The sequence below is a fragment of the Cherax quadricarinatus genome, chromosome 39 (genome assembly GCF_038502225.1).
Source record: "Cherax quadricarinatus isolate ZL_2023a chromosome 39, ASM3850222v1, whole genome shotgun sequence".
NCBI classification, from domain to species: domain Eukaryota; kingdom Metazoa; phylum Arthropoda; class Malacostraca; order Decapoda; family Parastacidae; genus Cherax; species Cherax quadricarinatus.
The window spans coordinates 9,216,929-9,239,811 of NC_091330.1; the positions used below are offsets into that span (position 1 = coordinate 9,216,929).

The 22,883-nt window shown below is 40.5% G+C and overlaps 1 protein-coding gene across 5 annotated transcripts in view; it reads right to left on the reverse strand.

Moving 5' to 3' along the window:
* Ldh (Lactate dehydrogenase) overlaps positions 1 to 22,290 on the reverse strand; it is a 43,541-nt gene extending 21,251 nt beyond the window's left edge. For 2 of the 5 annotated variants that reach the window (XM_053787540.2, XM_053787541.2), the window contains exon 1: positions 7,567 to 8,061. The gene's annotated coding sequence lies outside the window, so the exon portion shown is untranslated. Of the gene's footprint in view, positions 1 to 7,566; positions 8,062 to 22,064 lie in introns of those variants that run through there. The other 3 variants (XM_053787537.2, XM_053787539.2, XM_053787538.2) reach the window with 3 other exon arrangements.
* Positions 22,291 to 22,883: the final 593 nt, after the last annotated feature.

Sequence of the window (22,883 nt, forward strand, 5' to 3'; positions counted from 1 at the left end):
AATTCCCTAAATCAAGAGCCCCTCACCAACATCAAGGAACCTTCCTTGAGGGGACTAATGAATGAAATGTTCTTGTAAGATAAGATAAGATTTCGTTCGGATTTTTAACCCCGGAGGGTTAGCCACCCAGGATAACCCAAGAAAGTCAGTGCGTCATCGAGGACTGTCTAACTTATTTCCATTGGGGTCCTTAATCTTGTCCCCCAGGATGCGACCCACACCAGTCGACTAACACCCAGGTACCTATTTGCTGCTAGGTGAACAGGACAACAGGTGTAAGGAAACGTGTCGAAATGTTTCCACCCGCCGGGAATCGAACCCGGGCCCTCCGTGTGTGAAGCGGGAGCTTTAGCCACCAGGCCACCGGGCCAATAATGAATATTTTACCGGTAATAAGGCAATTATTTTCTTTTAGTTTATATCTTCATAGTCTGTTGTGTCCAAAGGCTTTAAAAAGAAATTTTCAATATATGAAATGACTAATATAATTTTTGTGAAGTAACTATACAATACAATACTTTATTTGGACATGATATATAGGTGTACAAGGAATTATAGTTGGGTGTTCATGCCAAAAGCCCCATGTATGCATTATTATTATTATAATCAAGGGGGAAGCGCTAAACCCGTAGGATTATACAGCCCACATGTATGCAGAGCATTATGGGCAGGCTTAAAATTAACTTAAGATTAACTAAGCAATGATATATTCAGTGGTAAAAATTACAGTAATCAAAATATAACATGAAGTACAAATGAGTATTTTAAACAATGAAATTTGAACATTTCAGTTAAGAGGCATTATAGTTGCACAAATTTGTAGCATAACAATGTATAATATAACAAAATGATCAATATACTATTTGAAGTGCAGAAACAGGTCATATGGTCATTAAGTTACTGCGCATTCAAGAGAATGGATCATTCTATTAGGTAGTGTAATTAAAAAAAAAAAAAACAGTTTGATACGGTCACAGGTTACACTTTTATGAAATACAGTTATTCAATATTTATTTAGTTGTGGGTGAGTAAGTGGTTTTTAAGAAGTCTTGAATTGAAAAACAGTATTTCTTTTACATTTACAGGTAATGAATTCCAGATTTTTGGGCCTTTTATGTGCACTGAGTGTTTACAAAGTGTGAGATGGACACGGGGAACATCAAAGAGTGATCTGTGCCTTGTGTTATAGTCATGTGTTCTGTTGAGGTTGGTAAGGAGAAGTTTGAGGGGAGGGTTTATATCTGAGTTTATTGTTCTATGTATGTAGTAGGCACAATTATAAGTATGGATGTTTTGTACTGTAAGCTTAGACTTTTGAATATTGGTGGAGTATGCTGCCTGGGGTGGGAATTTATCATTCTGACTGCAGCCTTTTGTTGGGTAATTAATGGTCTGAGATTTATTGTTGTTGAGCCCCATGCACAGATTCCATAGGTGAGATAAGGGTAAATGAATGAGTGATATAGGGCCAGGAGAGCTGATTGTGGAACACAGTACCGTATCTTCGATAGTATGCCTACGGTCTTAGAGATTTTCTTGGAAATTTGTTGTACATGTGCTTGAAATTTGAGTCTGTTATCAAGGTGAATTCCTGAGAATTCTCCCTCTGTGAGTTTTGTGATAGGTGATCCGTTTATCATTATGTTAAGAGGAACATCTGTAGTTCTGTTCCCAAACTGAATGAAGTAGGTTTTGTCAATATTGAGAGTAAGTTTGTTAATCATCATCCAGGTAGATATTTTCTGTAATTCGGTATTTACAGTATTATCTAGTATGACTGGGCTTGGGTGAGAGAAGACATATGTAGTGTCATCTGCAAATAGTGTGGGTCTGAGTAGTTGCGATGCATTTGGTAGGTTATGTAAATGAGAAAGAGAAGAGGGCCAAGGACACTTCCCTGTGAGACACCAACTCTAATTGGTTGTGTGGAAGAGTTTGCTCCATTTGTGTACACATATTGGCTTCTGTTGTTGAGGTATGACTTTAGGTAGTTGACGGAGTGCCCTCTTATACCATAGTGTGATAATTTTATGTGCAACAAAATCATGGTCAACTGTATCAAAAGCTTTACGTAAATCAATGAAGATCCCCAATGGGACTTCTTTTTTCTTGAGTGCAGTGTTTATTTGTTTTAGCATGTGTATATCATCATTCATATTTTTATTAGGCCTGAACCCAAACTGACAGGGGTTGAGTATGTTGTGGGAGATGAGGTAGGAATAAATTCGCTTATGAATTAGTTTTTCAAAGATTTTAGAGAGAAGGGGTAAGTTGGATATTGGCCTATAGTTATTCAAGTCTGCTTGATCTCCACCTTTATGTATCGGGGTGACGGGTCGAGTCTGATAAAGACCCAGTATGACCTCTGTAATCTTGATATATTTTAGGGTGGGGGAGAGAGGGTTATTTTGTGCTGCTGCTGACAGATGAACATGAGGTGCACAATAAGCTAGCCACTCAGGCGGCACAACTAAACTCAATGGTTAAGGACCTGTGGTCCAAAGGAATTGGCACCACCCTCCACCTCCACTTTCTTGTTTTATTAATCCTTTTAGTCTCCCATTCTCAAGGCGCAGTGACCCCTTGGGGTCACTGCACTCCCATGACTATTATAATATTTTAAACTTGAAACAGTCTACGAAGCTCTTGAGTTAGTAATAAATATATACACTTTAGTGTATATATTACGTATGTACGTCGGTTTACGCGCGGCCAACAGTAACAGCCTAGTTGGTCAGGCCTTGTTCCACCATGAGGCCTGGTCACAGACCGAGCCGCGGGGGCGTTGATCCCGAAACCCTTTCCAGGTTATATATATATATATATATATATATATATATATATATATATATATATATATATATATATATATATATATATATATATATATATATATATATATATATAATATATAATATATATATAATATATAATATATATATAATATATAATATATATATATAATATATAATATATAATATATATATATATATATAATATATATATATATATATATATATATATATATATATATATATATATATATAATATATATATATAATATATATATAATATATATTCATGTTCTCCTGCTTGGCAACATATAGCCTTAACTAGATGTCTCGGTCGCTGCGCGATCTGAAACAGGTGCCTCGATACACAAGGTTCTACAAGAGGACTAGCAGTTGTACCCTCCTCATGAGGCTCTAGAGGATCTGCAGCTTAACTCCCTTGAGAGACCTAGGATCTATAGTTCAACCCCTACAAGAGGCCCAGGAGCCGGAGAGCACCACTTCAAGGGGCCCAGCTTTTACCTCAACACACTCGAAGCCCAGGAGCTGCCGGTCAACACCCTTAAGAGGGCCAGTTATCTCTGCTAGTGTATTGGTCAGAAACACTCCTAAATCGGGTCTTTTTCAAACTATGACCTGCCATTGGCTCCGATAGGAGTGTAGGAGTGCTGTTTTAAAGCCCTATGGCGGGGGGCAACCCTATGACCAGGCCCAGTGCATCTTCCGATCATTTCCCAGCCAGAGTAGAAACATTGGGCGTGTTTCTTTCCACCTGTTGTCTATGTTCCCCATCAGTAAAATGGGTACCTGGGTGTTAGTCGACTGGTGTGGGTCGCATCCTGGGACACTGACCCAATTTGCCCGACATGCGGAGCATAAGAAGGGCCTTTCTATATAGTAGTATGTCATTGTTGTCAGCTAGGCCTGTATACCATCATGTACTTGTAGTAAATAGATATTATTATTATTATTATTATTTTATACGCGTGTATCTGTATATACTTAGAGAAGTATATATCTTAATGTATATATAGTTTATTTGAATCCTATTTCAGAGCTTCAAGTATTTGCTGTCACTGTACATAATGAATCGATTTAATAACCCCACTTGCATAGGTTATAGGATCGCTAAATACACTTGCACAGGTTATCCAGGGTTATTTACTTCTGTGCTAGTGATAAACAAGATACATTCAAAAGTGAACAGATTGGCGAGACTACTTAAAGGTGAACTCCGAAGCGGGTGGAGAGACAGTATAAATAGCCTAGTTGCATTCCCTCCGCTCGACTCCGGCCTCGTCCTCTACGGATGACATTGCTAGGGGTGACCTAGGACAATGTTCTTTATAGGTAACCTAGGACAATATCTTGACTCACGAAATCGTAATAACACGACTGCAAACAAACCACGGAGCGGTGGAATTTGAACCCATGGCGAGTGAGCTGTGGCTTACGCAGTTACATGGCGTTTTACGATTCACTCGTCATGGGTTCAACCCCACCCGGTCCGTGGTTAGGACACTATCCCATACGGATGACATTGCTATCTGGAGTTTATCTGGAGAGAGTTCCGGGGGTCAACGCCCCCGCGGCCCGGTCTGTGACCAGGCCTCCTTAGGTCAGTGTCCCAGGATGCGACCCACACCAGTCGACTAACACGTACCCATTTTACTGATGGGGAACATAGACAACAGGTGGAAAGAAACACGTCCAATGTTTCTACTCTGGCTGGGAATCGAACCCAGGCCCTCGCCGTGTGAAGCGAGAGCATTAACCACCAGGCCACCAGAGCCTGACTGAGAGGGTGACTTAGAGCAATGTCCTCAACGGGTGACATTCCTAGGGGTGGCCCAGGGCAATGTGCCACTGCTAGGGGTGACTCGATCCAGAGCGATGATTAGTGCTTTGTCAAGAAAAATGTGAAAAAAAAAATGGAGAACTATGTTGGAGACTTGGGTCATTAGGCAGAATCCTTTTAGAAACTGGCTTACCGGTCTACCCTGTGATATATCTATTTCTACAAGTACATGTACAACGTATACAGGTCTAGTAACTACTATATAGAGAGCCCCTTGTTATGCAGAGCATTTCGGGCAAATTAAGTCAATTTTGTCCCTGGATGCGACCCACACCAGTCGACTAACATCCAGGTGCCCATTTTATCGATGGGTGAACAGGGACAGCAGGTGTAAGGAAACACACTCAATGTTTCCACCTTTGCCGGGAATCGAACCATGGACCCTCAGCGTGTGAAACGAGACCTTTGCCTACCAGCCACGAGCCACTGTAAGATTTATGATAGGAGACTCCATGCTGGTGCTGCAGACTCGACGAACTGTACACTAGGGAAAGAGTATTTTAAAGAATTCTTTATGAGCTTCGAACCGTGGTCCCGAGATTATCAGGTCCAACGCTTTACCGCTTTCACAAAAGGCACTGCTGTGCCCTGTGCGTCAGTGGCTACTATCTGTAACCCTAATGTCCTTTTTCATATTACATACATGCCAAAAATTTTGGGTGAGAAGAAAAATATAAAGGTATATTAAAAAATGATTCGAGTTTTATTCTATCCACTAAAGCTACCGGTGCTCGGTAATTCAAGAAGCTTGAAGTAAATAAACACACATTCAAATGCAGCTTGAATTAAATACATGACAAATGCCATCTCAGCAGTGCAGTTCACAACTCAGCATGTTAATTACCACTTTGGTGCAGGTGGTAACTCAGGTAGGCCCTGGAGACAAGCTCATGATATGAATGAACAAGTATGATATTGTTGTTCTTATGACCAGAGCTTTGGCAAGATGGAAGTATGATAATGCCATGGCTATGTTTGTAAATATAGAATTGCTCGGTTTTTAATGGGGTGGACGAGTAAGCCAATGGAAGGCCTCAGATGAGCAAAAGTTTCAGTGGCTGGTCATCATATGACTAAAACATGCGTCAGGAAACACCTCTCACGTTTCCAGATAAAATTTAACCTAGCAACATCCCCCCAATGAAAAGCAGAGGTGTCACTAGCACGTTAAGAGACCATACAATAAGTGTCAGGGGCCCGAGACTGTTCAACTGCCTCCCAGAATACATAAGGGGGATTACCAACAGACCCCTGGCAGTCTTCAAGCTGGCACTGGACAAGCACCTAAAGTCGGTTCCTGACCAGCCGGGCTGTGGCTCGTACGTTGGTTTGCGTGCAGCCAGCAGTAACAGCCTGGTTAATCAGGCTCTGATCCACCAGGAGGCCTGGTCACAGACCGGGCCGCGGGGGCGTTGACCCCCGGAACTCTCTCCAGGTAAACTCCAGGTAGCCTATGTATGTAAATAAGACATGCGGATAATGAAAAAAAGTTTTGTTAATGATTTGCATGACCCGCATACTGCGTACCATTCACATACACGAGCATGCCTTCGAAATGTTCCGAAGGACGTTCAACAAAACATCTTCGTTATTACGCGTCTTCCTTCACTTGTCAGCTACGCCATACTTCACCACACTTGCCGAACTCGGGTAATGTATCACCACCGAAATCGACCAGTCACAAGTAACCGCAAATTTTGGGGTCAAAGATTGAGCAATGGGCATGACCTACTTCTACTAGTCGGCCCTGCCCACATATGAACACTTCTACACTTGCTGCATCACTCCACCTCTTCCATGGTTCCAATTTAAAAAAGCATGTCTATACATATTTGACTAGAAAACTCATGGCGTACGAAATGCCTCAAAGATACCTAGCTGTTGCACATGTGCCTCATTCATCACTACCAGTTATAAAAATTGGGAAGTGGTAAACCAGTATGGATCATATCGCTTGGGAGTAGGAGGTAGTCAGGTTTGACCTAAGGAAGGGAAGATCAGCTCCAAATCCTTGAATCAAAGGTATATACTACCAGTCACGGAAATTTTAATCCTTAAAATATTTAATCCTTAAAATAAATATTTCCTGAGGAACCTTACCTAACCTTTAACCATGTAAAATGTGACAAATAAGGATAGCCTCACAATGTAGTAACAGCTAAATTCGATAAAATAAAAAAATCATTCATGTTTCTGGGTCAGTTTCAGTTCATTACTCCCATAATATAAAGCTGGATGATACTCTTACCTTCGTATACTTAAAAAAAAAATACTTCTCTTTCAATCAAATATTGCCAAGCTGGGTAGCATGAGATCCTAAGACGACGTATAAACCTTGATAACTTATACCCACGAATATTATTATAATCAAGGGGAAGCGCTAAACCCGTAGGATTATACAGCGCCTGTGGGGGGAGATGTGGAAGGTATTCAGGCTCAATTCAGGGAACCGGAGCAAAGATCCAATTCCTTAGATGTAGAGCCCCTCACCAGCGTCAAGGAACCTTCCTTGAGGAGATACCCACGAGTACATGAACATAGACTAGGATATATTTATTCCAAAACGTTTTGGTGCTGTGACTAGCTCTTCCCATTGCCATGTCCTAGTGTTTGTTCACTTTTTCAACTAGCTTTAAACGACCCCGATGGATATATATCACACTGTGCCTTTGTCGGGCTACCCTGGATTAAAACATGTAAAAAAAAAAAGTTTATTTTTGTCTTTAAAAGAGAACCTTCATCCTCTCTCAGCAATGTTACATTTCTCCCATGTTGAGGATATTTCCACATAATTTCGTTTTATCAAATTAATGGTGAAATGAAGTTCCGGGTAATTTAGCCAGGATATTTTAACAATACGAACGAGATGTACATTTACCTCATCACACACTGCAATAGCCACCCTTCAGATCTTACCTCTGTCAGGTAGGTTGTCTTTTGTCTGGTATTCAAGTACGTTTATCTTGTAGAATCCTCCAGGTGTAAGCGTGTAATCTCGTCAGTGTCCACCGGGCTCCTAAACTAGGACAAGGTGCTCCACTGCAGGAATCCTGGACTTTAGCCCGCCCATCAAGAGGTGCGGAAACGCTAGAAGATAAAGCTTGGCTGTGATGGAGACGTCGACGGTTGCGATCGCTCACAGACAGTAAACGCAGTAGGTTCTTAACCATCGAATATCAGCACTTACAAAGACACAAGAGTAGGTCTATATCGATCCCTCCCACCACACAACTATCACAACTTTATGGAAGTCTCTTTTCTCTCTCTATTCCGGTGTAGTCAAATAGCAACTGAAAAAATAATAATATACAACCTCAGTATTACATCAAAATATTTCAAGTCAGTTGCATAATCTTTTGTTTATCACGTGTTGCGTCTACAAGATGTTAAAATTAGATCCCACGTCATACTGTATGCTATGTACTCGTTATTGCTTTAATACACCTTATAAAAAGATGATTACTCCGCATGACAACAACGAAAACCAAAAGCAGAGATGATCTATGGCATGATCTCCGCGCGCGAGTAATGACAAAAACCGGCTGCAACAAAGGGAAAGGTTGGACTGTGTCAGAGGTTCTCCTTCATACCTCCGTCCGCTATGGCTGCACGGGAATACTGAGCCAAAAATGTCCCGACGAGCAGTCTAGAGGAAGTCTACAGGCATCATCTGTCGACGTTGCGTCATGCACGTAAGTTACGTGACGATGTACACGTTCGTAGCTCTATCTCCATTATGAAGTTGATGATAATACATTGTCAACTTCAGAATTACAAGAGGAACTGTCATGCGATGTTACTGCAGCATTTCTAGTTGATATCACATAGTGTTCCTTTAAAGTTCACTTCGTTCCGATTTAGTAACGTCACAGCGAAATTCTGGCATTTTATATCTTAAGTAAACCCTGAATAATGGGCCTACACGAGTTTGTCAGAAAATTATTTTTCAATGGTGCCGGCACAATGGCGGAGGGTGACGCTAGTTAATTTAAGATCTTTATTATGCACCACATACCCATCCTGTGTGTAGTAGTCAAAAGATTACAAAAGCACATAATGGATGCAGGGCAAGCGGGCAGTCTTATTTTTTATTCTTGTTTTTGCATTATCTTTGCTCACCAAAGGTTTATATGTCCAGGTACGACTACCTCACAAAATGGGGTCAGTGGTGATGCAATTGGAAAAACGCCTTATTTTCTATGACCTCGCACCTTTAAATGTATGTTATCTCAACTTTTTTTTTCTAAAAGAATCATCAAAGTGTCGTGAACACAAAGTTGAGTACTTGTCAATGGAATGAGGAAACCCACAAGGAGACAAAGGCAGAATAAAAGTTGATCTGTGGATCTCTGGGATCAAAATAAACAGAACTTTTGCCTACATAACAGTTTCAAAATTCCATCTTTTCTTATCTCTATCAGGTTCCTAAACTGAGACTGTTACTTTGTTCCGAGCCGCTGTGTGGTCATGCAGGTGCTACGCGAGCCTAATGTCCCTCAGCTGTATCACCCTGAATACAAATACTAAAGCAGATTTAGTAAGAGAACAAAAGAGCATAAGATACTAAGTTGAACAAGCTTTCAATGAGACACCGTCACACAGTCTCACGAAATCGTAATAACACTATTATCAGCAAATCACAGAACGGGTGAGGTGTGAACCAACTTGCCATGGGTCAAGCCTCACCCGTTCCGTGGATTTTTTTTTTTTTCCCAAGATTTCGATAAGTCGCAACAGAGCGAAACACTGTCCCAACAGAAGGTAGGTGTCTGCAAAACGGTATTTCCAACACGCGTTTTTTTTTTTTAACACAAGAAACTTATACTTATATCTCACGTGTACGACTATGTGGAAACTTCAACACTAAAGAAATCGTGTAAAAAATATGAACCGACTAAACAAGAATTTTAAAAATAATTGTAGAACAATAATTTGTCTCAAAATATAGCATCGCTTGACTTGAACATAAGTAAACAGCCATGCAAGATCAAAGTTGTATTATAGATAATGCAACCTAACTCAACATATTGTTTATTATATCGCTATGTTTGTAGTGAAATAAAGTAGCAATTTTCCTGCCTATGTATGCTACATACATCAGCTGGCAATTTTCCTGCCTATGTATGCTACATACATCGCTTCTCAATCACCTCAAAATACCCTTCTGTAATATCTTGTACTAGTTTTAAATTCAGTCCTGACCGCAGTCTTAAACTATGTATGTAAAACTCATTTACATGCTTCATGCCATGCTCTCGTAACTGTGAAATTATTACAGGGTAGTTTTCATCTACATTACGCCAAACAAAATCTTTAGCCGCATCTGTTGATGTATTGTCATTTTTTTTCAGAAGCGGTAAACCCGAGGGAGTCATACAACAAACTTTTCAAAGACAACTGATTTTTTCTTGTTTTACCATTTCGACTAAAACAATTTTATTTCGAGTCTCCTCACCTCAGTAACAAACGTGGATCATAATATTGATGGTATAAACTAATACAGGTAAATAAATCACTGCTTTGATACCTTTCGCCTCTACACTAGACTTAGGTTGACTACAACACTGGAGACAGTAGAAGTATTTTCGACATGATCAGTCCGCCAAATTCGAGGGACTGACCACCTCTCAAGAATGACGGAGTGATCATATCAAAAAATACTACCGTCTCCAGTGTTTTATTCACCTGTATTATACTGAAGAAGCCTGTTGTGCAGGCGAAACGTTTCTGCAATAAAGATACCGAAGTGTTGCACATGTGTCTTACCGACAGGGATCAATACAGCACCTTGGAGAATGGAAAGCAATTAGGTTCTATGCAAAAACGGGGAGGGCGGGTCGAGATCCTGGGAGCTATTGCTCCGAGGATCTGGACCTAAGATGGATCATACTGCTCCACATAGTGCTTAGTGCAGCACTTTCTATTATATCTCAGATGAAGCACGCTTAGGAAATGGCAGCCAATCAAGTATGACCCGAGAAAAATGAAGAAGCTCCAATTATTTGGATCAAGAGACCTTCACCAACATGAAGGCACTCCCTTGAAGAACCTCTCACCTTTAATTAAGCAACTTTGACTCGGATCGCTACTATGCTAAGGTCGCTCAAGCACACGGTATTGATTTTTCACGCTAAGACTAGTTAATGTAGTTTGCATCTCATTATTATAAAAGTTGTGGGGAAGCGCTAAACCCGCGGGAACTCACAGAGCGCCTGGGAAATGGGAGGTCATCAGGCTTAATTCAAGGAAAAGGAAGATAGCTCCCATTCCTTTGATCAAGAGCCCTTCACAGCCATTAAGGGGGTTTCGCATTTCAACGCTCACAGATATTAGGTATTATAAAAGCAAGGTTTTATTTTAACCTAGGAGAGCCTAGCACAGCAGCAAAAAGTTTATTTCAAGTGGGAGCTTTCCCCACTAGGCTTGGCAATAAGTCTCTGATTGCCCAGAAATCGAACCCGGGTCGTTTCGGCTGAGAGCCAAGCCCTCCACTACTAGGCCACAATGTCACACTTACCATACATTTATGTTGACTAAAACCTTTTTTCCACACCGAACTCAATGTTTCTAATCTTAGCTCTGAGTGAATGATGGTTTCTCCTAACAAAGAGCTGTTACCTGGAGCAGTTTCCGGAGGTCACCGCCCTCGCGGCCCGATCCCAGACCAGGCCTCCTGATCACTGGCTTGATCAAACTACTTGTGCTTGCCACCTGCGTCCAATGTGTACATCATAACCCGGCTGATCAGGAACTGTTTTGAGGAATCTGTAGTTCCCTCTTGAAGACAGCTGAGGTTAGTTGAAAATCCCCATTATACATAAAGGGAGGGCGTTGAAGAATCGTGGTCCCTTAGCACTTAATAAATGCTCTCTTTGTGTACTCATTGCTCCCCCTGCTTTTCACTAGGGGTATCCTGCACCGTCTGCCAAACTTTTTGTGCTCATATGTAGTTATTTCGGTGTGCAGATTTGGAACCACTCCCTCCATTATCTTCCAGATGTAGATTATGATGCATCTTTCTCGCCTACGTTCTAAGGAGCACAATTATAGGAGACTTCAAGCTCTCCTAGTAATTTAGGTGCTTGAATGAGCAAACTTATACTCTGGAAATGACACTATATGCTGTTTCGGTCTATCCTGGGCCCTTATTGAGAAATAACTGACTAATAATGGTCCAGGATGGACCGAAACGCCGTCTATACTTCCTCTCCGAAATGTTGGTTATTTTCCAGTTGCTCCAGCCACGGTACCGTGACGTTAATTCTTCCGAACACCATAATGTTATCTAATCATTATTATTGTTTGTGGCTTGTGCTGCGCATTCGAAATAAAAATGGAATGGACCCAGGTTCAATTCCAGAGCTGGTAAATAAGTAACTCGGTGCTAGACCACTGTTGTGGGACATATTTTACTTGGCTGTGCTGAGTTTTCCTACACTAAATAAACCAAGAATGTTTTTTTTTTTACACGTAATCTTGTGGACATCTATACAGCGATTATTATTTGCATGGATAAGCGCCAGACCTATTGGGCTTATTGAGCATCTGGGGAATGAGAGCATATCGGGTTTAATTCTGGTTAGCAGTAATCTGAAACCAAGACAACAGTGCATAAGTGTTCGCGATAAAGCTAATAGAATCCTTGGCTTCATATCAAGAAGCATAAATAATAGGAGTCCTCAGGTTGTTCTTCAACTCTATACATCCTTGGTTAGGCCTCATTTAGATTATGCTGCACAGTTTTGGTCACCGTATTACAGAATGGATATAAATGCTCTGGAAAATGTACAAAGGAGGATGACAAAGTTGATTCCATGTATCAGAAACCTTCCCTATGAGGATAGACTAAGGGCCCTAAATCTGCACTCTCTAGAAAGACGTAGAATTAGGGGGGATATGATTGAGGTGTATAAAAATGGAAGACAGGAATAAATAAAGAGGATGTAAATAGTATGCTGAAAATATCTAGCCTAGACAGGACTCGCAGCAATGTTTTAAGTTGGAAAAATTCAGATTCAGGAAGGATATAGGAAAGTACTGGTTTGGTAATCGAGTTGTGGATGAGTGGAACAAACTCCCAAGTACAGTTATAGAGGCCAGAACGTTGTGTAGCTTTAAAAATAGGTTGGATAAATACATGAGTGGATGTGGGTGGGTGTGAGTTAGACCTGATAGCTTGTGCTACCAGGTCGGTTGCCGTGTTCCTCCCTTAAATCAATGTGACCTGACCTGACTAGGTTGGGCGCATTGGCTTAAGCCGGTAGGAGACTTGGACCTGCCTCGCATTGGCCAGTAGGCCTGCTGCAGTGTTCCTTCGTTCTTATGTTCTTATGTTCTTGAATCAAGAGCTTTAAGAGTACCCGTGGCTCGATAGCCAACGCTCTCGCCTCACACACTGTACGTGGTTCAATCCCAGGTACGGGTGGAAACACTGGGTTTGTTTCTATACACCTGCTGCCCCCGTTCATCTAGCAGTAAGTAGGTATCTGGGTGTTAGTCGACTGGTGTGGGTCGCATCCTGGGAGACAAGACTGAAGGACCCCAATGGAAATAAGACTGTCCTCTAAGACGCACCGACTTTCTTGGGTTATCCTGGGTGGTTAACCCTCCGGGTTAAAAATCCGAGTAAATCTTAGGGCAGAAGAAGTACTGGAACAGGAGAGAGAGCGCATGAGCTGTCTCACGTAACCTTTCCAGTAGAACATCATGTCATAATACTTCGTTCATTTCCCAACAGCATTTCAGTTCGCTTCTCAACGGCATATCCGCTACAGGTCCTCCGAACCTATCACGCGGCCTAAAAAAAAAAATTCGCGTTACTCTAACGTAATGTTGTCACCAGCTACCCATAAACCGCATTACGTAGACGAAAACATCTCCTAAAGTTTTAGAAAAGGTTATTGTGCATGTCATACAACACAAACAATTATTGTGCTGACGATACCTGGAGGTTACCTGGAGGTTATTCCGGGGATCAACGCCCCCGCGGCCCGGTCCACGACCAGGCCTCCCGATGGATCAGGGCCTGATCAACCAGGCTGTTACTGCTGGCCGCACGCAGTCCGACGTACGAGCCACAGCCCGGCTGATCCGGCACTGACTTTAGGTATCTGTCCAGCTCTCTCTTAGTGTATGAGAGAGAAAGAAATGTATAATAAGAATTTGGAAATGATGCAATAGCGACACTGAATGTCTTACACCCATATGATGGTTAAATACATGTAAATTACAACGTGATTACCACAAAACACATGGCTGCGTCATATCCAAAGAAAATGACGCAACATCCACGTGGGAAGCTGAGTGGTCGCGGCTGATGCAATGTACCTCTCCCTTCTCCCTCTCCCTCTCTCTCTAACAAAGTACTGTTTTACACGAATTTAGAGGTGTAGTGTCTCCTCCGCTGGCAGACGCTCCCTTTTTTGAGAATGCACTCCTCATTATATATATATATATATATATATATATATATATATATATATATATATATATATATATATATATATATATATATATATACGTATATATATATATAATTATATATGTCGTGCCGAATAGGTAAAACTTGCTATTTTGGCTTAAACAGCAACGCTATTTTCGAATAAGGCAAGCGAAAATTTGTGTATGCAATAATTTCGCAAAAAATCATTCTGAAGTCAACGAAAAAATATATTTATTTCATTTAAATTGTAAACTTATCTAAAATATATTTAGTTCGATTAGGCTAAATTAAATTGCGCTTGTTATAATAAGGTTAAGTAAGTTTTCTAAGGTTCTTTTGGTACAAAATTATTAGTTTTTACATTAACATAAATGAAAAAAAATGTATCTTTAAACGTATAAGAAATGTTTTTAGAACTTAATTTTAAATGAGTTCTTTTTAAATGATCAATTTTACCTATTCGGCATTATATATATATTAGTGAAATTGAAAGAAATTCAAAATATTTCTTTTCATATGCCAAAAACAAGGCAAATACCACATCTAGTATCGGGCCCTTACTCAGACAGGATGGGACTTACACAGATGACAACAAGGAAATGAGTGAAATATTGAAATCCCAGTACGACTCTGTGTTTAGTGAACCACTAATCGGTCTGAGGATCGACGACCCAAACGATTTCTTCATGAATGAGCCTCAAAACTCCATAAATGTATGCCAGATTTCCGACATTACCCTAACTCCGATAGATTTCGAAAAAGCCATTGACAACATGCCTATGCACTCAGCCCCGGGCCCAGACTCGTGGAACTCTGTTTTCATTAAGAACTGCAAGAAACCCCTCTCGCGTGCCCTAAGTACACTATGGAGGAGGAGCTTGGACATGGGTGAAATTCCACAGTCACTTAAAACAACGGATATAGCCCCACTCCATAAAGGTGGCAGCAAAGCATTAGCTAAGAACTATAGACCAATAGCTCTGACGTCCCACATCATAAAAATCTTTGAAAGAGTGCTAAGAAGCAGGATTGCAAATCACCCGGATTCCCAAAATCTGCACAATCCAGGGCAACATGGGTTCAGGGCAGGTCGCTCCTGCCTCTCACAACTACTGGATCACTATGACATGGCCTTGGATGCACTGGAAGAAAATCAGAATGCAGATGTAATATACACAGACTTTGCAAAAACATTTGACAAATGCGATCATGGCGTAATAGCCCATAAAATACGTGCTAAAGGAATAACTGGGAAAGTGGGGAGATGGATCTTCAACTTCCTAACAAATCAAACACAAAGAGTGGTGGTCAACAGAGTTAAATCGGAGGCTGCCATAGTGAAGAGCTGTGTTCCACAAGGCACAGTACTCGCCCCCATCTTATTCCTTATCCTCATATCAGACATAGACAGAGATATACACCACAGCACCGTATCATCCTTTGCGGATGATACTAGGATCTGCATGAGGCTGTCATCTGCTGAGGACGCGGTTAACCTCCAAGAAGATATAAACAGTTTTCCAGTGGGCAACGGTAAACAATATGATGTTCAATGAGGACAAATTCCAACTACTTCGTTATGGAAAACTGGAGGAGATAATAACTAAAACAGAGTATACTACTGACTCCGGCCATACAACAGAGCGGAAAAATAATGTAAGGGACCTGGGAGTAGTAATGTCTGAGGATCTCACTTTCAAGGATCACAACAGTGCCACGATCGCACGTGCAAAGAAAATGATAGGATGGATAATGAGAACTTTCAAAACGAGAGATGCCAAGGTAATGATGATCCTTTTCAAATCACTTGTTCTCTAGGCTGGAATACTGCTGTACATTAACATCTCCATTCAAAGCAGGTGAAATCGCAGATCTAGAGAGTGTACAGAGATCCTTTACTGCACGTATAAGTTCTGTCAAGCACCTTAACTACTGGGAACGCTTGGAAGCACTTGACTTGTACTCGTTGGAACGCAGGAAGGAGAGATATATCATAATCTACACTTGGAAAATCTTGGAAGGAATGGTCCCAAATCTGCACACAGAAACCACTCCCTACGAAAGTAAAAGACTGGGCAGGCGATGCAAAATGCCCCCAATAAAAAGTAGGGGCTCCATTGGTACACTAAGGGAAAACACCATAAGTGTCCGGGGCCCAAGACTGTTCAACAGCCTCCCATCAAGCATTAGGGGAATTGCCAATAAGCCCCTGGCTGCCTTCAAGAGAGAGCTGGACAGATACCTAAAGTCAGTGCCGGATCAGCCGGGCTGTGGCTCGTACGTTGGACTGCGTGCGGCCAGCAGTAACAGCCTAGTTGATCAGGCCTTGATCCATCGGGAGGCCTGGTCATGGACCGGGCCGCGGGGGCGTTGATCCCCGGAATAACCTCCAGGTATATATATATATATATATATATATATATATATATATATATATATATATATATATATATATATATATATATATATATATAATGCATGCGTACATGAGCGTACACTGTGGTTGCATGAGTGCGTGACGATTAGCATGGCCTTTTACATTAACTTTCCTTGCACGGAACGTTAGCAGGCGAAACAGCCATTCCTCACGTACACATCATGGGTCATACACTAGCGGTCGTCTCCCCTTCATACTGCAGCGGTCCACCTCTCACCTACCACGTAGGTAGGAGCAAGGGGCAGTAGCCACATTAATCACCTCCAAGACTGACCATTTCCCTTCCAACTGGAATTTGCCGGAATTCGCACTGAAATATCGTCGTCATTGTCATGGTGGTGTAAATGAATTCATGTCTATATTACCAGCTCATTACGATCGTAACTAGGTAAAAATAAAACAAAACAAAAAAGCATGTACAGCTCATTACTACTGTAATTAGCTCAAGTTACCATGGAAATAAGTCACTTTGACTTTCTTGAGTTATCTTAGGTTCTCTACACATATGCTGCTATGTATGATAATCTATGTAACTGTATTTGTGTATACCTGAATAAATCCCAGGCACTGGGGTATAACTGGTTCCATTATGTGACTCATTCAGAGGTCAGGTCTACGGTGCATAATAAAGCTTTGAAACTCGCATCAGATTTGACAACCTTCAATTACAACACGCATATTTTCTGCTAATTAACTTCCGTTAATTTCAAACATGCTACTGAAATTTAATATTTTTTTTCATTCTCTTAAGTTAACTTATATCAGTCAATATTTACGAATAATTTAACTACAATAACGAAATAGGAAAATTGGGCTTACGAAACAGGCCAAGTGTTTCGTGATGGGGATTTTACTCATACGACCCACAGCTGGAGCTTTTGGTCATCTGACCGAGGCCTACTGCTGGCTTACCAGTCTACCCCTTTAGAAATTATGGCTACAATCTTAAGTGTTTTGACGTCAGACATTATAGAAAATTAATGTGCTGTTATTCCTACGAATGCTAAAAAAAAAAAAAAAAAGAATGGGTTGTCTCGTGACTGAGGCCACAAAAGGAACCAAATTCAATCCTCTAGCAATAAACAGGTACCCGGGTGTTAGGTTACGGTTGTGGATCACATTAGGGGGGGGAGGGCAGGGGGAGGAAGACGAAGAAAGAAGCCCAGTGGAAATACACGACACTCCTTACTTTCCTGGGCTCTACTGGGCTTTTTATTTATTACCCCACCGGCCGTCTTCCACCAAGGCAGAGTGCCTCAAAGAAGAAAGCCCATTTACCCTCACTCACTGAACCGCACCTAGCGTTCAGAATAAAAAGCACTATACAGAACTTCCTACCTCCAAATCCGGCTAGCCGGTTGGTTTCCCAGAATCCCTTATTATACCTTACCTTACTCAACCCAACAGAACGTCAAATCCCCCCCCCCCAAAAAAAAAAAAAAATCTTTCCTACATTCACTCCAATCTATAACAACACATTACAAACAAATTTTATTTCTTTGCAAGATTACATCACCTCTATTGTATTACGTATATTTAAGTTAAAGTAACTTAATGAACCTAAGACTGGAAATGTGTAACAGCGGAGATCGTTCAATAAGACTTGAGCTGAACTGAAACGCGTTAGAAAACGAACGATGCATTAAGAGGGGATGAATGGTTTGAGGAGAATAGCCAGACATTTTATTTTTAGGCCACAGGAGGGTTGGTAAGAATGGGGAGGGGGAAAAAAGGACCGAGCAGTGAAAAAGGTTGTGGGCAAGACTGCTAGTACGGTACGGTACGGTACGGTAAGCAATTCGGTACCGTACGGCTGATTTTCGTTCAAAAGCACGGTGCGAAATGAAGTACGGTATATGACATGTAAAGAAAGAAAAAAAAAAGGACCGTACCATACTGCCACTCCTGGTTGTGAGTAGACAGGGAGTGAGTGGCGAGAAAGGTTAAGTGGTCTGACCACTTTGGCTGAGTTTTAACGGTGTATATCCAGTGGCTTTATTTGTGCCCAACAATATTTTATGTAAACTACTATACCTGTATACTGCAGAAAAGAAAAATTATTTGTATCTAAATTTGTCCGAATTACATTAAAACATTATTGACGTTTAAACACAAAATGCATATATATATATATATATATATATATATATATATATATATATATATATATATATATATATATATATATATATATATATATTATAAAAAGTCTGTTATTGAATAGTTTACATCAAATCAGCATCAGTAACTTGTTGCTCGAAGGTGTATGTATGCTCATGCAGTCCCACATTGCTTTCAATTTAATTTTATAGTTTTTTTCTCGATTCCCAGAGGTTTATTAGACACTTTCACAGGAGTTCATTCCAGCCATTAACCACCTGAAAAACTAGGAAACAAATATTCTTGTACAACACCAAGCTCAAGTTATTTTTGCTTGAAATTCTGAGATAAAAAAAAAAAACTAGCGGATTTCTATTTTTTAAATAAAATATTACTAATTTCCATGTCCATCCACAATCCTTCTCACTGCTATATTCTACCCCAAACTTCCCTCCCCATTCTCTAAAGATTCGAGGAGCCACTTCTCATGAAATATTTCCCAGCATCTCCCTCCTCCCCCATCTTCCGCCTGTCTGCCAGATATGGATTTCCCGGTGTCTTCCGTTTTTCTTCGTAGTTCATTTCTCAATCTGGTCGCCTGACGTGATGTGGAGGTTTACCTGGAGTGTACCAGGAGCCGCTTCAGACAATTCCTCTGGCTTCCCTGAGTCATGGGAAACTCCTCAGGAGGAAAGGATAAGCGGGAGGGCAGGTTAGTTGATGGAATGAACGAGACAAAGATATAGTAGCAGAAGGGGAAATAGCCAAATTATGCAGGAAGAGCCATATGTCTATTGGAGCATCCAACAAAAATCAGCACCCTCGGATACCACTACCGCCCGGATCCAGCTGTGTTACCAATATTTCTGGGAGGTTGCGTCAGCATCACCAGCTGATGTCGAGATAACCAAACATGAAACAATTTTCACACCTTGCATCATTATGTGCTTGACTGCGATAAAATTAATGAATTCAGAGACAACTCATTCAGAAATGTTCAATATCAAAGTACTTTATCCGCAGTGACATTAACAACCATTCTGGAAAAATACCCTGATTTCAACTATTGTAAATAACTCAAACATTTAAACTTGTTTAGATTCAACCATACCTTGCTAAAAATATAAGGTAATAGTTTTGTAATACTTTTGTGACAATTTATGTCTGCATAAATAACTGATTATAATTGTAACCAGATCTAAACATATAAAAGTTCATTACCACTGTAATTTATTTAGCTATCATAATATGCGACCCAGTCCCTGGACCCACTGTGCCTCTAAGCCTTATTTACTCCTCCGAGGCTGTGGGTCCCCGCAATTTACACTAGTGGACCCCTATTATAAACAATTATAATATAACTGGAGTTTACCTGGAGAGAATTCCGGGGGTCAACGCCCCCGCGGCCCGGTCTGTGACTAGGCTTGTAAATATGCGGGTGTTATGTTACACTTGTGAAGCTTGAATTAACTTAAGCCTGACAGCGTCAACACACGTGTTAATATAACTTAATATTCAGGTACATGTCAAAAGCTGAGTGTCTTGCCATAATGTACGTATATGTATGTATGTATGTACAGACATGTACAGACATACACACACAGGAGCTCGGACTCGACCCCCGCAACCTCAACTAGATGAGTACACACACACAGCTACTACATATATACGCATTACGGTCATTATTCACACGTTTCCTACTCTGGTGGCTAAAGCTCTCGCTTTACACGGCGAGGGCCTATGTTCGATTCCCAGCCAGACATTGGGAGTGTTTCTTTACACCTCCCCCATCAGTAAAATGGGTACCTGGGTGTTAGTCTACTGGTGTGGGTCGTATTCTGGAACACTGACCTAATTTGCCCGAACTGCTCAGCATAACAAATGGCTGTCTATATAGTAGTATGTCATTGATGTCAGCAAGGCCTGTATACCATGCACATGTACTTGTAGTAAATGAAGATATTATTATATTGTTGTTGTAATACCTGTTTATGGGTAACATAAATAGCGAACTAAATTGAAACAAGACGCACCATTATGGCAAGACACTCAGCTTTTAACATGAACCTGTATATTAGGTTACATTAAGACGTGTGCTGACGCTGTCAAGCTTAAGTTAATTCAAGCTTCACAAGTGTAACATAATGTTAAAAATAATATGATAATCCTAACAAATACGGTTATCTCCTGGTGCGACAATTTTTTTTTTTTGTGTTGAGATTTTTTTTTCCTTTCCTGTTCACTGATATGATGTAGTGCAGTGGTTATCTTGCAATGACAACAGGCATATAGGATATACAATCATGGTTGTCAGGCTAAAATAACAATGACTTGGCAGCAACTGAGAGGCTCAGTGAAAAAATATATTATGGCAACTTTTCCATAGTGTTGCCAGCATGGCAGTATGGAAAGGCACCAGGAAGTTAATTTAGGGATGCTAAGATATAGACACCTAGAGGCTGTAGGTCTCTTAATTGAAAGTAAATCCTATTAAAATCATATATATATATATATATATATATATATATATATATATATATATATATATATATATATATATATATATATATATATATATATATATATATATATATATATATATAGTATAATTGAATTGGTTTTAAATTTCTATAATGCTTTCATTAAGCCCATGTTTATTATCAGCATGTAGTGTATGGTCAGAAACTTATGAAGACTTAATTGAGGACAGTAATGGAGTTAAAACTACGATTACTTTATATTATAATTCTTAGTGCATGAGCTAATGATGACTGGTGTTATTTAACCATAGCAGAAATACAGTGAAAATTAATAAAAGTATTTGGCCTTGTTGGATTATCCTAAATTATATTTGGTTAATGTATCAAAACATGATACTTAATACAAATACTGTAGAAAATTAGAACAGAAGTTTGCAAAATAAATGTAAACTTAATCTGAATTGAGCTTACAATAAACAAGCCAGGGCATCTCCTCTCAGAGCATCACAAGAGATGCGTAAGAGCATACGTATATGCTTACAGGCTGCGATATTCTTATATATGTCTAGCTGGATTACGGCCTTGACCCTCGTAGGCAACATAAGCTTAAATTATTCTCGAATAATAACCTCACTTGGGCACTCTTAATGGTATTGTTATTATTATAATCAAAAAGAAGCGCTAAGCCACAAGGGCTATACAGCGCTGCACTCTTAATGGTAACGTCTGTGAAGCTAAACACTGTTAAATCTGGCAGTACATGGATGGGTGACCAGACATTCATAGTGCCAATAAGAGACCCGAATAAGCCGTGCCCTTCACATCCCTGACTAGATATATAGGTCAACGACAATTATCCCTTGTAAGTCAAAGGTATATCAGATGTGTAAGTCGTTGTTTTATCACGGCTAAGATGCAGCATCCTAAGATGGTTGAAGTACTAAGATCACCTTACCTGGTGTAGGTGCGTGGAGGAGAGATAACACACGTGTGCTCACTGAGACACTCTATGTCTGTCTGCTTGTGTGTTAGGCTGGCAGCAGGATGGCAGCCAAGGTCAAATTCAAGGTGACTTTGAACGTTGTCCATCAGTACGATAGTTTGGCCTTTATACCTTCATCCCCTTGCCAAAATGGCGTCCTAAAGATTGCATAAGCTTCAGTTTTCAATATTACGCAGCTTTCCCACCGTCAGATAAGCTATGACACATCGTGACTGATAAAGTTCAATGGTAGCCACACCCACCTAGCATATACCCGCATAAAAAAACACTACCCATGTTCCGCCACAAATTTTTAATATTAGCTGTGTATATACCAACAATGGCAATTATATATCCCAGTATATAGCTACGTGACCATAAATAAAACATATAATGACAGTAAGCAACTGGCCGAGGAAATCGATAATGCAACTAAGGTGCGCGCGCAGATTGAGTAAAGCGGGATGGAAGGGAGGGGCTATGATGCCAGCCAGCGACTCTTGATCCAAGGACTTGGATCTGATCTCTCTTTCCTTGGCTCGAGCCTGAATAATTACCATTTCTTCCCCGTGGATTATATGGCCCCCCTCCCCCTACGAGCTTAGCGCTACTCCCCCTTATGAATGTCAACCCATGATATCTATTTTTAACCATTTCTGGGTTGATGAATATTTACAGGTCCTAATGAACTATATTTACAAGCCTCATGCATCATTTTTAAAAGCCTCATACACCATATTTACAAGCCTCATACATCATATTTAGTCTCATACAACATATTTACAAGCCTCA